Raw genomic sequence first — 12,587 nt, 5'->3', positions numbered from 1 at the left:
TGAATACTGATGCAAGTAACGACTTTTTTGATAAGGATGGGATCGTTTGGGGTAAGACAGTGCCGCAATGTGGTCGTCGTATTCGCTACCATAATCTACTACGTGTTCCCGGTGGATCGACTAGCAAATCGAGTTCTCCTGTTGAAGTTTTTGATGAGTTTTTACACCAAACATATCATACATTATAATAAGTGAAACAAAAAAATACGGTATGAAAAACACAAATGAATGGAACTTGAAAAATCCTACCAATTTAAAAGAATGGCAAAATCTTATAAAAGCAGAGCTGAGGAGTTTTCTTGGTATTCTATTGCAGCAGGAGTCAGCAATATCAATAACCAAGCGGCGTCGGCTTTATGGAAAACGATTCAAATGCCGATTTTCAGAGCAAAAATGTCTTACCATAGTTTTTTGAATATATCCGGTTATATGCGCTTCGATGACGGGCGTACTAGATCCTTTCGCTCAGAAAATATACCTATACGAGATATTTGGAACTTTTTAAATGGAAGCTTTCAAAGGAATTTTTGTGCGTATAGTGAAATATTTCTTGACGAGCAACTCTTTCCTTACCGAGGAAAAACAAAAATTGACTCAATACATACCTTCAAAACCGGCTAAGTACGGTATAAAAGTATAGTGGGCACGTGACGCAAAAACTTATTATCATTTAATTGGATATATTTATTCTGGAAGAGTAACCAATGAAGAGAGAGCAAAAAAACCAAGGAGAAAATGAACAGATGCGCTTGGTTTCAAAATATGCAAACTCAGGGCGCACAGTAGTTGCCGATAACTTCTTTTCTAGTTTTAATTTATGTAAGCGTCTAATGAGCTTGGGGCTGTCCTACGTTGGAAATCTTCGAATCAATAAAGCATGGATCCACCAGAAATTAAAAAATACAAGAATAGGGCAGTTAGAAGAGTAGAAAAATAAGATTCTTTTGCCAGGAGTGTGAAGAAGCTCTTTGCCAGCAACACTCAAAATGATATTACATACATATGTTTTAAGTGCACAAAAATAAATTTATTTTAATTTGAACATTTTATTTTATTAATATTAATATAAATATTTAAGTTTTCAAGATGGTATTAAAAAAAAGTGCAGTTTCGAAAAATTTATGTTAAATTTTCTATGGGGTCTAACCAGAACCATGGGTACTCAATATGACAATACAGGTATCCGTCAAAATGAGGGTTAATGAACTTAGTTCACGTGCTTACTTGAACTCACTTTATCTTGGTATGAAAAATTAACGAAATCCGACTATGAACACGCCCACTTTTTTGATATCGAAAATTACGAAAAATGAAAAAAATGCCATAATTCTATACCAAATACGAAAAAAGAGATGAAACATGGTAAGGTAATTGGATTGTTTTATTGACGCGAAATATAACTTTAGAAAGAACTTTATAAAATGGTTGTGACACCTACCATATTAAGTAGAAGAAAATGAAAAAATTCTGCAGGGCGAAATAAAAAACCCTTAAAATCTTGGCAGGTATTACATATATAAATAAATTAGCGGTATCCAACAGATGATGTTCTGGGTCACCCTGGTCCACATTTTGGTCAATATCTGGAAAACGCCTTCACATATACAACTACCACCACTCTCTTTTAAAACTCTCATTAATACCTTTAATTTGATACCCATATTGTACAAACAAATTCTAGGGTCACCCCTGGTCCACCTTTGTAGCGATATCTCAAACGGCGTCCACCTATGGAACTAAGGATTACTCCCTTTTAAAATACTCATTAGCACCTTTCATTTGATACCCATATCGTACAAACGCATTCTATAGTCAACCCTGATCCACCTTTATGGCTATATCCCTAAATGGCGTCGACCTATAGAACTATGGCCCACTCCCTCATAAAATACTCTTTAATGCCTTTCATTTGATACACATGTCATACAAGCACAGTCCAGGGTTTCCCTCGGTTCATTTTCCTACATGGTTATTTTCCCTTATGTTGTCACCATAGCTCTCAACTGAGTATGTAATGTTCGGTTACACCCGAACTTAACCTTCCTTACTTGTTTTTATTCATTTTTATTAGATGTTGCATAATGTAATGTAATGTAATGTAATGTGCGTATCACATTTTTTTGTTTTTGTTTTTTTTTTCTGCAATTTTACAGCAACTTTCCTCACCATACAACAAATAGTTGCACGTACTATGTGGAAAGTTATTACTTTTGCCAAATACCAATTCCAAATGCAATGACGGCAATCATGTTGATTTGGCAGGTCATTAATTTTATAACTGTCCAAATGGTTAACAGACATTTTCAAGCAGTTATAAACAAGTAATATTACACATGAACTTTCAGTTAGCTTGGAACTTCATATGCGTAAAGACTTATGTCATAGATTTACAATTCATGACAGCTGATTTGGTAACAGTGCGTATAAGAGGTCTAGCCCCAAGATTCGAACAAGGGGTAGTCCTAGTCACCGTATACTTCCAGAAGAAAGAAATGGTCCAACAACTGAATCAAAAGTTTTCATCAAATACTTTCAGAAGAACAGGCTGCCACAGTATAGGGGAGCGCGACCATCAACACTAGGGGTGAGTATCTCCTTGAGTTTTGTTGGTGGGTATAATTCTAGAGTATCCTGCAGACTTTGTTCTGCCCGAAAATTGGTTAGCTTACATTTGCATCGATATCTCATTCTCTTTTACTATATCTTTCATTTTTCTTATAATTCTTGTCCATCACTAATTCCATTTTTCTGCCTCCCACGGCCCAATCCCACCTCCACTCCTAATTTCGTTCCAACTCCCACAACTACTCCTACTTCAGCTGAAATTACCACTTGCAGTTCTAGTCCCACTCTCTCTTTCATTCCCTCTCTCACCTCAATTTCCTCATATGAGCAATGTCTATACAAAATATCGAATACCTGCGTCACCTGGTCGACCGATTTCAAAATCTTTCATATTTGTAATTAATATAAATATAGATAATAGAGAAAATCTGCTACCCGATTATATTCCTCCCTGCGATGTTGTTACTCTACCAGTAGCTTCTGAATACAAAAAAATTTGCTTCTTCCTCTCACCTCTTCTCTCCAAATTTGATGCGTGTCCTTCTTCGTATCTTCTTCTCCTCTTCTCGCACTTTCTTCATTCTTATCTCCCTTTTCTACTATACTGGCTAGATTTTAGAAATTCTAGCATAAAAACTGGGAACTCTTCCGCTTTATAATTGAATAAGTCGGAAATAACATACAGAGGTCCATAACCAAGGCCCAGGAACTTGAGAACAAAATGAATGATCTTGCAACTGCCGTACGACTCCAAAGAACTGAATCATTTAAATGTAAATGGCACTCTGAAAAAGACAGCTGGAAGCAACACTAAGGAGCCGGAAAAGACATGTAAGCCCCTACTTAAAACCCACTTTACACACTGTATATGAGGCTATCAACACTCATATATAATAAGAGGTTTGCTGATCATCAGTGGTAGAGAAGCAAGCTTAGCAACAGAGCTCACCACGTTCAAGCCAGTACATGGGCTTTGTATACTTTCAGCCCATTCGAGTCACCAGAACGGGATGGGGTCTATCCCTGTGTGTTAAAGCAGGGAATAAACCATATAGCTCCAGGCTTATCCAACCTATATAAGGCAGCTCTAATACTCGGTTACATTCCAAAAAGGTCGACAGAGGTTAAGGTAGTATTCGATAACACGACATATCACACTATTAAACAAGCTAAGATGGGCAAGGATATAAGCCCAATTATCATTCGCTGGATGCTATCCATGCTAAAGATAAGAAAAATTAGTCTTGAGCTGTGAGGGACAACCGAATCAATTGTGGGACTGTACTCTGTCCTCTCTTGTGGACCCTAGTCATAGATAACAAGCCCTATGCATAATAGCCAGGTGATACCAAAGGATCGTATCAATCCTAAAAAAACTGCCTTGGTGCCTTTTGTCAGGAGAAGACGGTTGAAAGTTTTCAATTGTAGCAAAATACATAAGGTCATCTGGATCCTACTTTAAACAAAGAGAAGAGCAAAAACTGTTGTGAAGTCGCAAATACTTTCGTACAAAAAAATCATTTTAGGGCAGCTACATAATTATTCACTTCTACAAAAAAGTTTTATTCGACTTACAAAAAGTTGTTTCAAATAACGAGACAGAATAGTTAATTTTTTGATGATGTCGGAATTAACGGGAGTGCGAGTAGCAAAGTAAAATTAGTTGGGAAGCAGAAAAGGCATTCTTCTTTTAATTTAAAGTTCTTGGCATACCGCATATATCTAATATAACTATATATGTAAATGATTGGTTAGTATGGGTGGATTGTCGGAATAGACGAGATCTCAAACAACACAAGATCGTAATCGAGTGATCGAGAGGCACTCGATAGTGGTGTTCAATTATTAATAATGTTATCAGAATGGACGTGATTTCGAGCTGCAAAGTACAACAATTATGTTTCTGCTACACGTGATGTTGAAAAGGACGCGTTAGCAAGCCACACACACTAAAAATGGTTTTTAAATATTGAAGGCAATTAGTACTTGATTCTTAATTAGAAAGAGCGAGACAGAGGTATCATAATGATTACAATGCTTGCAAAACCTTGCACATACCACGAATACTCTCACTAAGTTGCCTTTTTTGTGTAGCTAACACCGGTTTGGCCACTTGGAACATACCACAAAAAGAGAAAAACTGAATTACCCCAGAGTAATTCTGAAAATCGCAATCCTCATACCTTTTCAGCATCCAGTTTTTAGCGAAAAAATTCATTAGCACCATTTCATAAGTAGTTTCATAATTTTGAGCGCCACTTTAGACTTTTACTAGCCAACGACAACAAGCATTTGAGAAAAACCAAAAAAAATTTAAATTCTGAATTAAAAGAAATACTCCAAGTGATAAAGTCAACTGCACTTTGTGTAATCTAATCCAAATTAAACATACGTTTATTTCAATGTCTGCTCTGGATAACATTGCACGAAGTTGCTGTGAGACAACATTTCCGCTAGACAAATACAATTTCCTGCAAGTACAGTAGCGAACTGAAAAATTGCAGTTTTGCATTTTTTTTTAATTTTGGCAATTAAATTGCTTTTTGCTTTTTGTAAAGGCAGCGCAAAAGCATTGCTCTTATTGCACTTCCAGAAAATCCAATGTTACTGAAAAAATTCTGTTGAACCAGCCTAAAAATATTCTTCACGCTTTGCATATAGCATTTATTTACCCCATTGTGTATAAAAGGAACAGCAATAAGCAAGGCGTGCAGCAAGCTGAGGGGATAGAGGCATCTGCCTTTACACCAGTATGAATATTGGAGATTTTGAATTCAAAACTCAGCTCCCGAAAAGCTTGCTGATGATGAAAAAAAAATCAAAAATCAACAACAAAAAAATGTATGAAGCAATATGAGCCGATATCGCTAATTAAATACAATCTGAAAATGGATTTCGAAAAAACGCGAAAATTTAGAACTTTTTATTTGAATATTTTTGAGTATAGAATTTTGTACTCCAAACAATTTTAGTCTAGTAAGGAAGAAGTTATTGGTCTGTCGAAATTCGCATTGTTTTCGATTTTTTCTGAAGGCTGTTTTAGGTTTTCTTCCATATTGTGGCGAGTATTAATGTGTACTTTCGAAACGTCAGTTAACATACATGTACACAGCAGCAAAGAGCGTAGACGACAGTAGACATACATGTAAACAGCAACATAGAGCGCAAATGACATTACTCACACATATAAGCAGAAGACAACAGCGAATGAGAGAAGTAAATAATCAGCTTATCGAAAAGGCTGTTTTGCAAGAAGTCTTGGGAGAAATAGGCGAACGGGGCAACTGAGTGATATAAAAATGGCGCGGTCTAAGTGACTCATCCAGTTTGATTTTAAAGCGTTATAAGTGAAGTACCCCAATACGATGTGAAGTTCTACTATCATAGTATTGCTGTTAATAAAGAGCGTTTTATACGCAGCATATCTTACGGTATTTATTTGATAGTTCAGTAATTCAAGCGATAACAGCAGCAGGTGCATACTTATCGATAATTCTTTAAATTCCCAACAATATAAAAAATAAATGCTGCTCACTTTGTATGGAGGAAAATCGAAAACAGCTTTCGGAAAAAATTGGTAAAAGTCATTGCAAATTTTAAGAGAGATAAAAATTGTACTTGTCGACCGCCATGTTGTGGTGGTAGCGTGCTCCGGCTACCACACCGACGATCCTGGGTTCACGCTCCAGGAAAAGCAACATCAAACTTTAAAAACAAGCTGTTTTAATTAGAAAAACAGTTTTCTAAGCGGGGTCGCTACAAAACTGCAAACTCAAAACAATTCAAAGTACACCAAATAAAAAGCTAAAAATATTTCTGAATTTTTTTCAGAACGTTTTTGAGATTGGTTTGCATAGTTGCAGTTACAAAACTTTTTACTTAAAATTGTTACTGCTAATTTTCTGTTCACTGCTGTTAGTGTTTACTTACAACAACTGCATTTTTTTTCTGCAGTGCAAATGCTTTTTATACTCAGTTGAGCAGAGCTCACAGAGTATATTAAGTTTGATTGGATAACGGTTGGTTGTACATATATAAAGCAATCGAGATAGATATAGACTTCCATATATCAAAATAATCAGGATCGAAAAAAAATTTGATTGAGCCATGTCCGTCCGTCCGTCCGTTAACACGATAACTTGAGTAAATTTTGAGGTATCTTGATGAAATTTGGTATGTAGGTTCCTGAGCACTCATCTCAGATCGCTTTTTAAAATTAACGATGTCGGACTATAACCACGCCCACTTTTTCGATATCGAAAATTTCGAAAAACCGAAAAAGTGCGATAATTCAATACAAAAGACAGATAAAGCGACGAAACTTGGTAGATGAGTTGAACTTATGACGCAGAATAGAAAATTAGTAAAATTTTGGACAATGGCAGTGGCACCGCCCACTTTTAAAAAAAAGGTAATTTAAAACTTTTGCAAGCTGTAATATGGCATTCGTTGAAGATATCATGATGAAATTTGGAAGGATCATTACTCCTATTACTATATGTACGCTTAATAAAAATTAGCTAAATCGGAGAAGGATCACGCCCACTTTAAAAAAAAAAATTTTTTAAAGTAAAATTTTAAGAAAAAATTAAATATCTTTACAGTATATAAGTAAATTATGTCAACATTCAACTCCAATAATGATGTGGTGCAACAAAATACAAAAATAAAAGAAAATTTCAAAAGGGGTGTGGCTCCGCCCTTTTTCATTTAATTTGTCTACGATACTTTTAACGCAATAAGTCGAACAAAACATTACCAATCCTTGTGAAATTTGGTAGAGGCTTAGATTCTAGGACGATAACTGTTTTCTGTGAAAATGGGCGGAATTGGTTGATGCCACGCCCATTTTTTATACACAGTCGTCCGTCTGTACTTCCGCATGGCCGTTAACACGATAACTTGAGCAAAAATCGACATATCTTTAATGAACTTAGTTCACGTGCTTACTTGAACTCACTTTATCTTGGTATAAAAAATGAACGAAATCCGACTATGACCACGTCCACTTTTTCGATATCGAAAATTACGAAAAATGAAAAATATACCATAATTCTATACCAAATACGAAAAAAGGGTTGAAACATGGTAAGGTAATTGGATTGTTTTATTGACGCGAAATATAACTTTAGAAAAAACTTTATAAAATGGTTGTGACACCTACCATATTAAGTAGAAGAAAATGAAAAAGTTCTGCAGGGCGAAATAAAAAGCCCTTAAAATCTTGGCAGGTATTACATATATAAATAAATTAGCGGTACCCAACAGATAATGTTCTGGGTCACCCTGGTCCAAATTTTGGTCGATATCTGGAAAACACCTTCACATATACAACTACCACCACTCCCTTTTAAAACTCTCATTAATACCTTTAATTTGATACCCATATCGTACAAACTCATTCTAGAGTCACCCGTGGTCCACCTTTATGGCGATATCTCGAAAAGGCGTCCACCTATAGAACTAAGCCCCACGCCCTTTTAAAATACTCATTAACACCTTTCTTTTGATACCCATATTGTACAAACAAATTCTAGGGTCACCCCTGGTCCACCTTTATGGCAATATCTCGAAACGGCGTCCACCTATGGAACTAAGGATTACTCCCTTTTAAAATACTCATTAACACCTTTCATTTGATACCCATATCGTACAAACGCATTCTAGAGTCACCCCTGGTCCACCTTTATGGCGATATCTCGAAAAGGCGACCACCACTCCCTTTTAAAACCCTCATTAATACCTTTAATTTGATACCCATATCGTACAAACACATTCTAGAGTCACCCCTGGTCCACTTTTATGGCGATATTTCGAAACGGCATTCACCTATAGAACTAAGGCCCACTCCCTTTTAAAATACTCACTAACACCATTCGTTTGATGCCCATATTGTACAAACAAATTCTAGGGTCACCCCTGGTCCACCTTTATGGCGATATCTCGAAACGGCGTCCACCTATGGAACTAAGGATTACTCCCTTTTAAAATACTCACTAACACCACTCGTTTGATGCCCATATTGTACAAACAAATTCTAGGGTCACCCCTGGTCCACCTTTATGGCGATATCTCGAAACGGTGTCCGCCTATGGAACTAAGGATTACTCTCTTTTAAAATACTCATTAACACCTTTCATTTGATACCCATATCGTACAAACGCATTCTAGAGTCAACCCTGATCCACCTTTATGGCTATATCCCTTAATGGCGTCCACCTATAGAACTATGGCCCACTCCCTCATAAAATACCCTTTAATGCTTTTCATTTGATACGCATGTCATACAAACACATTCCAGGGCTTCCCTCGGTTCCTACATGGTTAATTTCCCTTATGTTGTCACCATAGCTCTCAACTGAGTATGTAATGTTCGGTTACACTCGAACTTAACCTTCCCTACTTGTTTATATTATTTTTGAACTCAGTTTTTCTTTTTAACATTTTGGTCAGATATTAAACGAATAGTGGAAAATGTTCAGAAACACAAAAAATTAAAAACGGTTTGTCGAGTTTTATGTCGTCTGGGTTTCCAACTGAATTTGTATTTTTCTGCTTACGTTTTCTGACATTTTCATGTCTCACCGCATTTTTGGTATTTTTTCTTTAACTTTATACAAAATGAACTTCCACTCACATCTCATCGCATTTTTTTTTTCAAGTAAAGTCTGCATTGAAGTATGCCTTTTGGGCTTACACTTCCTGCTTAACCGCATGCAGACGTAGTATCGTACGCTGTTCCCCACGCCGGCCATTTCACACACACAAAGCCTGTGTGAGTGAGCCGCTGTTGCCTGCCTGCTATTGTTTGCCTACCAACCTGCCATCCCGATTACCCTATCATTGTCATTTTCGTGTGCCTGGCACTATCGGGACTTTCTTACTATGCTAGCAATACAACATACTTTAATCCTTTTTATACTCAGCGTGCTTTGCAGACAGAGTATATTAACTTTGATTGGATAACGGTTGGTTATACAGTAGGGCGGGTCGATTTAAAAATCGCTCATTGCTTTGTGAAAATCGTATTCTAGGGATCAAAATAAGAAACTTTGCCGAAGGAACCATACCTCTAAAACGAATTCTGATGTCCCCCCCACCCCCTTTGGGTCGAACTTTTGGGTAGGGGCAATTTAAATTCTACCTGCTGTGTCTTGTGGTGGCTTAAAAAAACAACACAAGCAATTTTACGATCTGCAATTGTGTCGCAGTGATGCCTTGGTTTTAAAAGGGGGTTGTAAAAACGCTAATTTCTAATAATTTTTTTTTAATTTCTTTTCTATTACTAAGTTAAATTCATTTTTTCATTTACATATGTTCTGACTAAATAAATTTCTAAAGAGAAAAATAAACTCCAAAAAGAAAAAACATAGGCATTTCAAAGTTGGATTTTTCAAAATTTGCCCATACGACCCAAAGGGGGAGGGGGCACGGCTAAGTTTCTTATTTTGATCCCTAGAATACGATTTTCACAGAGCAATGGGCGATTTTTGTGCCTCCCCACAAAACGACCCGGCCTATTGTACAGGTATAAACGAATAGATAGATATAGACTTCCACATATCAAAATCATCAGTATCGAAAAAAAATTTGATTGAGCCATGTCTGTCCGTCCGTCTGTCCGTCGACACGATAGCTTGAGTAAATATTGAGATATCTTCACCAAATCTGGTACACGAGCTTACCTGGACCCAGAATAGATTGGTATTGAAAATGAGCGAAATCGGATGATAACCACGCCCACTTTTTATATATATAACATTTTGGCAAACACAAAAAACCTGATTATTTAGTAAATAATCAACCTAGAATGTTCAAATTTGACGTGTGGACTGATATTGAGATTCTTGATAAATATAAAAAAAAATGTTTAAATGGGCGTCGCACCGCCCACTTGTGATAAAATCAATTTTACGATTATTATTAATCATAAACCAAAAATCGTTAAACCTATCATAACAAAATTCGACAGAGAGGTTGCCTTTACTATAAGGAATGCTTTGAAGAAAAATTTGCCAAATCGGTTAGGGGCCACGCCCACTTTTATATAAAATATTTTTAAAACGGTCGTGGACGAATAAAAGAAGCTATATCTTTGGAAAAAAAGCTTTATATCAATGGTATTTCATTTCCCAAGTGGTTTTGTAACAATAAATATGAAAAATTTCAAATTTTAAAAAATGGGCGTGGCACCGCGCCTTTTATGACTAAGCAATTTTCTATGTTTCGGGAGCCATAACTCGAAGGAAAATTTAACATATTTGTGTACACATATTTTCCCTATAGTAGGAAATATTTCTAGTAAAAATGGACGGGATCGGTTAGAGATCACGGCAACTCAGATATAAAACAAGTTTAAAAGGGTGGTAGACTAGAATAATAAGCTATAACATAGCAAAAAATAGTTTTGAATCAACGATATTTCACTTATCAGGTTTTATTGTAAGATGAAATGTGGAGACATATTTTTTAAACGGGCGGTGCCACGTGTTATGTAGAAAAGTAATTTATCTGAAATGAAATGTATTATTGAAGCTCACGCTGAGTATATAATGTTCGGTTAGACCCAAACTTAGACACCTTTACTTATTATATTTGTCTTATTTGTTATAAATTTTCTGCTACACTTTTTTCTTACCTACCTACGACGTTGCTACTTGCAATTATCACGTGATGTTGTGCGCGTCGTGCAAGTGATAATTTTTACGTTTGCTGTTGCATTTCAATGTTTATGTTGTTGATTTCGTGTTTTTTTTACGGTTTCCTTTGGGCTGTCTAGCTGTCTGCTTACCATCTACCAAACCACTTTAACGCTTCGCATTACATTACTTGGCTTACCTGAAATGTTGAAAGAGAAAGAGAAACTTTAAAAAATCGTATTAAATGCATTTTAGGTAGCAAAAAACAAAAACTCCGTAGTAGTACTGGGTGGGTCTCTAAAATATGTAATTTTGTCATGTTTTGTTCTTTTTTTTTTTGTTGGTGCAATGTTTTTGTTTATCTCTTGATTTACGAAAATTACTTGACTTTTGTGTGGTGTTTTGGTAGTAAGAAATGTTGCTATTCTAATCATATGTAATCACGTAAATAATGAAGGCAAGATATTGTTATGTTGCCCATACTTACATTCTAGCGCTTAAAAGCGATAAAAAGGATTAAATTTCAAGACCTTCAAAATATGGGAGCGAAATAACAAAACAGAATGTTGTTGTTGCGGTTAGTAGTAAGAGTTGATTTTGATGTCAGGCAATACACTAAAAGTTAATACAGCACAGCTTCTGCTTAACAGTAACTGAAAGAATAAGACAAAATGTTTTTGAACTGCACTTGGCCTTTGAAAAGCTCCTCAACATGACTACAGCTCTAACCATGCTTTCAGTTTTCCTAAACAAATGCAGAATACGCGCGTGCTGAGTCCAGAACCCTTTCCTTCATATTAGAGTCATGGCTCCTGTATTAGCGCCACATTAAAACGCTCCTCAAGGGGAGTTGAAGGTTTATCTGTAGAACTCGCAGCCCCATTTAGCTATTTATCTCTATCCAAATTCTCTGCTACTGCGCTCACGCAAAAGATTTTTTGCCGCGGATTTGAAGTGCTGGAGGTGCGTTTCTATCATATCTGGTCGTAGCGTTTTATGGTTATTTATAAGACTCGCATCATCGTTGGCTCCGCCTCTATGCCTATACGCTGCTCATTTGACACTACTTCCAGATTCTCGAAGTCTCATCCTCCCCTGCTTTTAGCATTTGAGTCTACGCCCTCAGCATTCGCCACGACTTTCAGAAGCACTAGAATCTTTTCTACCTCTCCTGCTTTTATCGTAATGGGGTTACTGTCCTTAGCACTCCTCTTTCTAAGCCATATATAAATACTGCCAGCACCTCAGGACATCCTCCGATTCCTTATTAATTTGAAAGATGTAGTGCTGATCCCCATCATTTGTCGAGATACATGAAGCACTTTCCAACCCCGTTTCGATATATTTGGGCTTTGACGCTGCACCATGTTGAGCGTATCCCCC

At 36.5% G+C, this 12,587-nt stretch overlaps 1 protein-coding gene across 13 annotated transcripts in view; it reads right to left on the bottom strand.

Moving 5' to 3' along the window:
- B4 overlaps window positions 1-12,587 on the bottom strand; it is a 628,513-nt gene that overhangs the window by 471,729 nt on the left and 144,197 nt on the right. The window contains exon 4 of one of the 13 annotated variants that reach the window (XM_067765289.1): window positions 11,208-11,403. The exons of the other annotated variants lie outside the window; for them this stretch is intronic. The gene's annotated coding sequence lies outside the window, so the exon portion shown is untranslated. The remainder of the gene's footprint in view (window positions 1-11,207; window positions 11,404-12,587) is intronic. 13 annotated transcript variants of the gene reach the window in all.

The sequence above is a fragment of the Eurosta solidaginis genome, chromosome 2 (assembly GCF_040869045.1).
Source record: "Eurosta solidaginis isolate ZX-2024a chromosome 2, ASM4086904v1, whole genome shotgun sequence".
Taxonomy (NCBI): Eukaryota; Metazoa; Arthropoda; class Insecta; order Diptera; family Tephritidae; genus Eurosta; species Eurosta solidaginis.
Note: the sequence above shows the minus strand (reverse complement) of the source record. Positions and strands in the feature narration are given on the sequence as shown.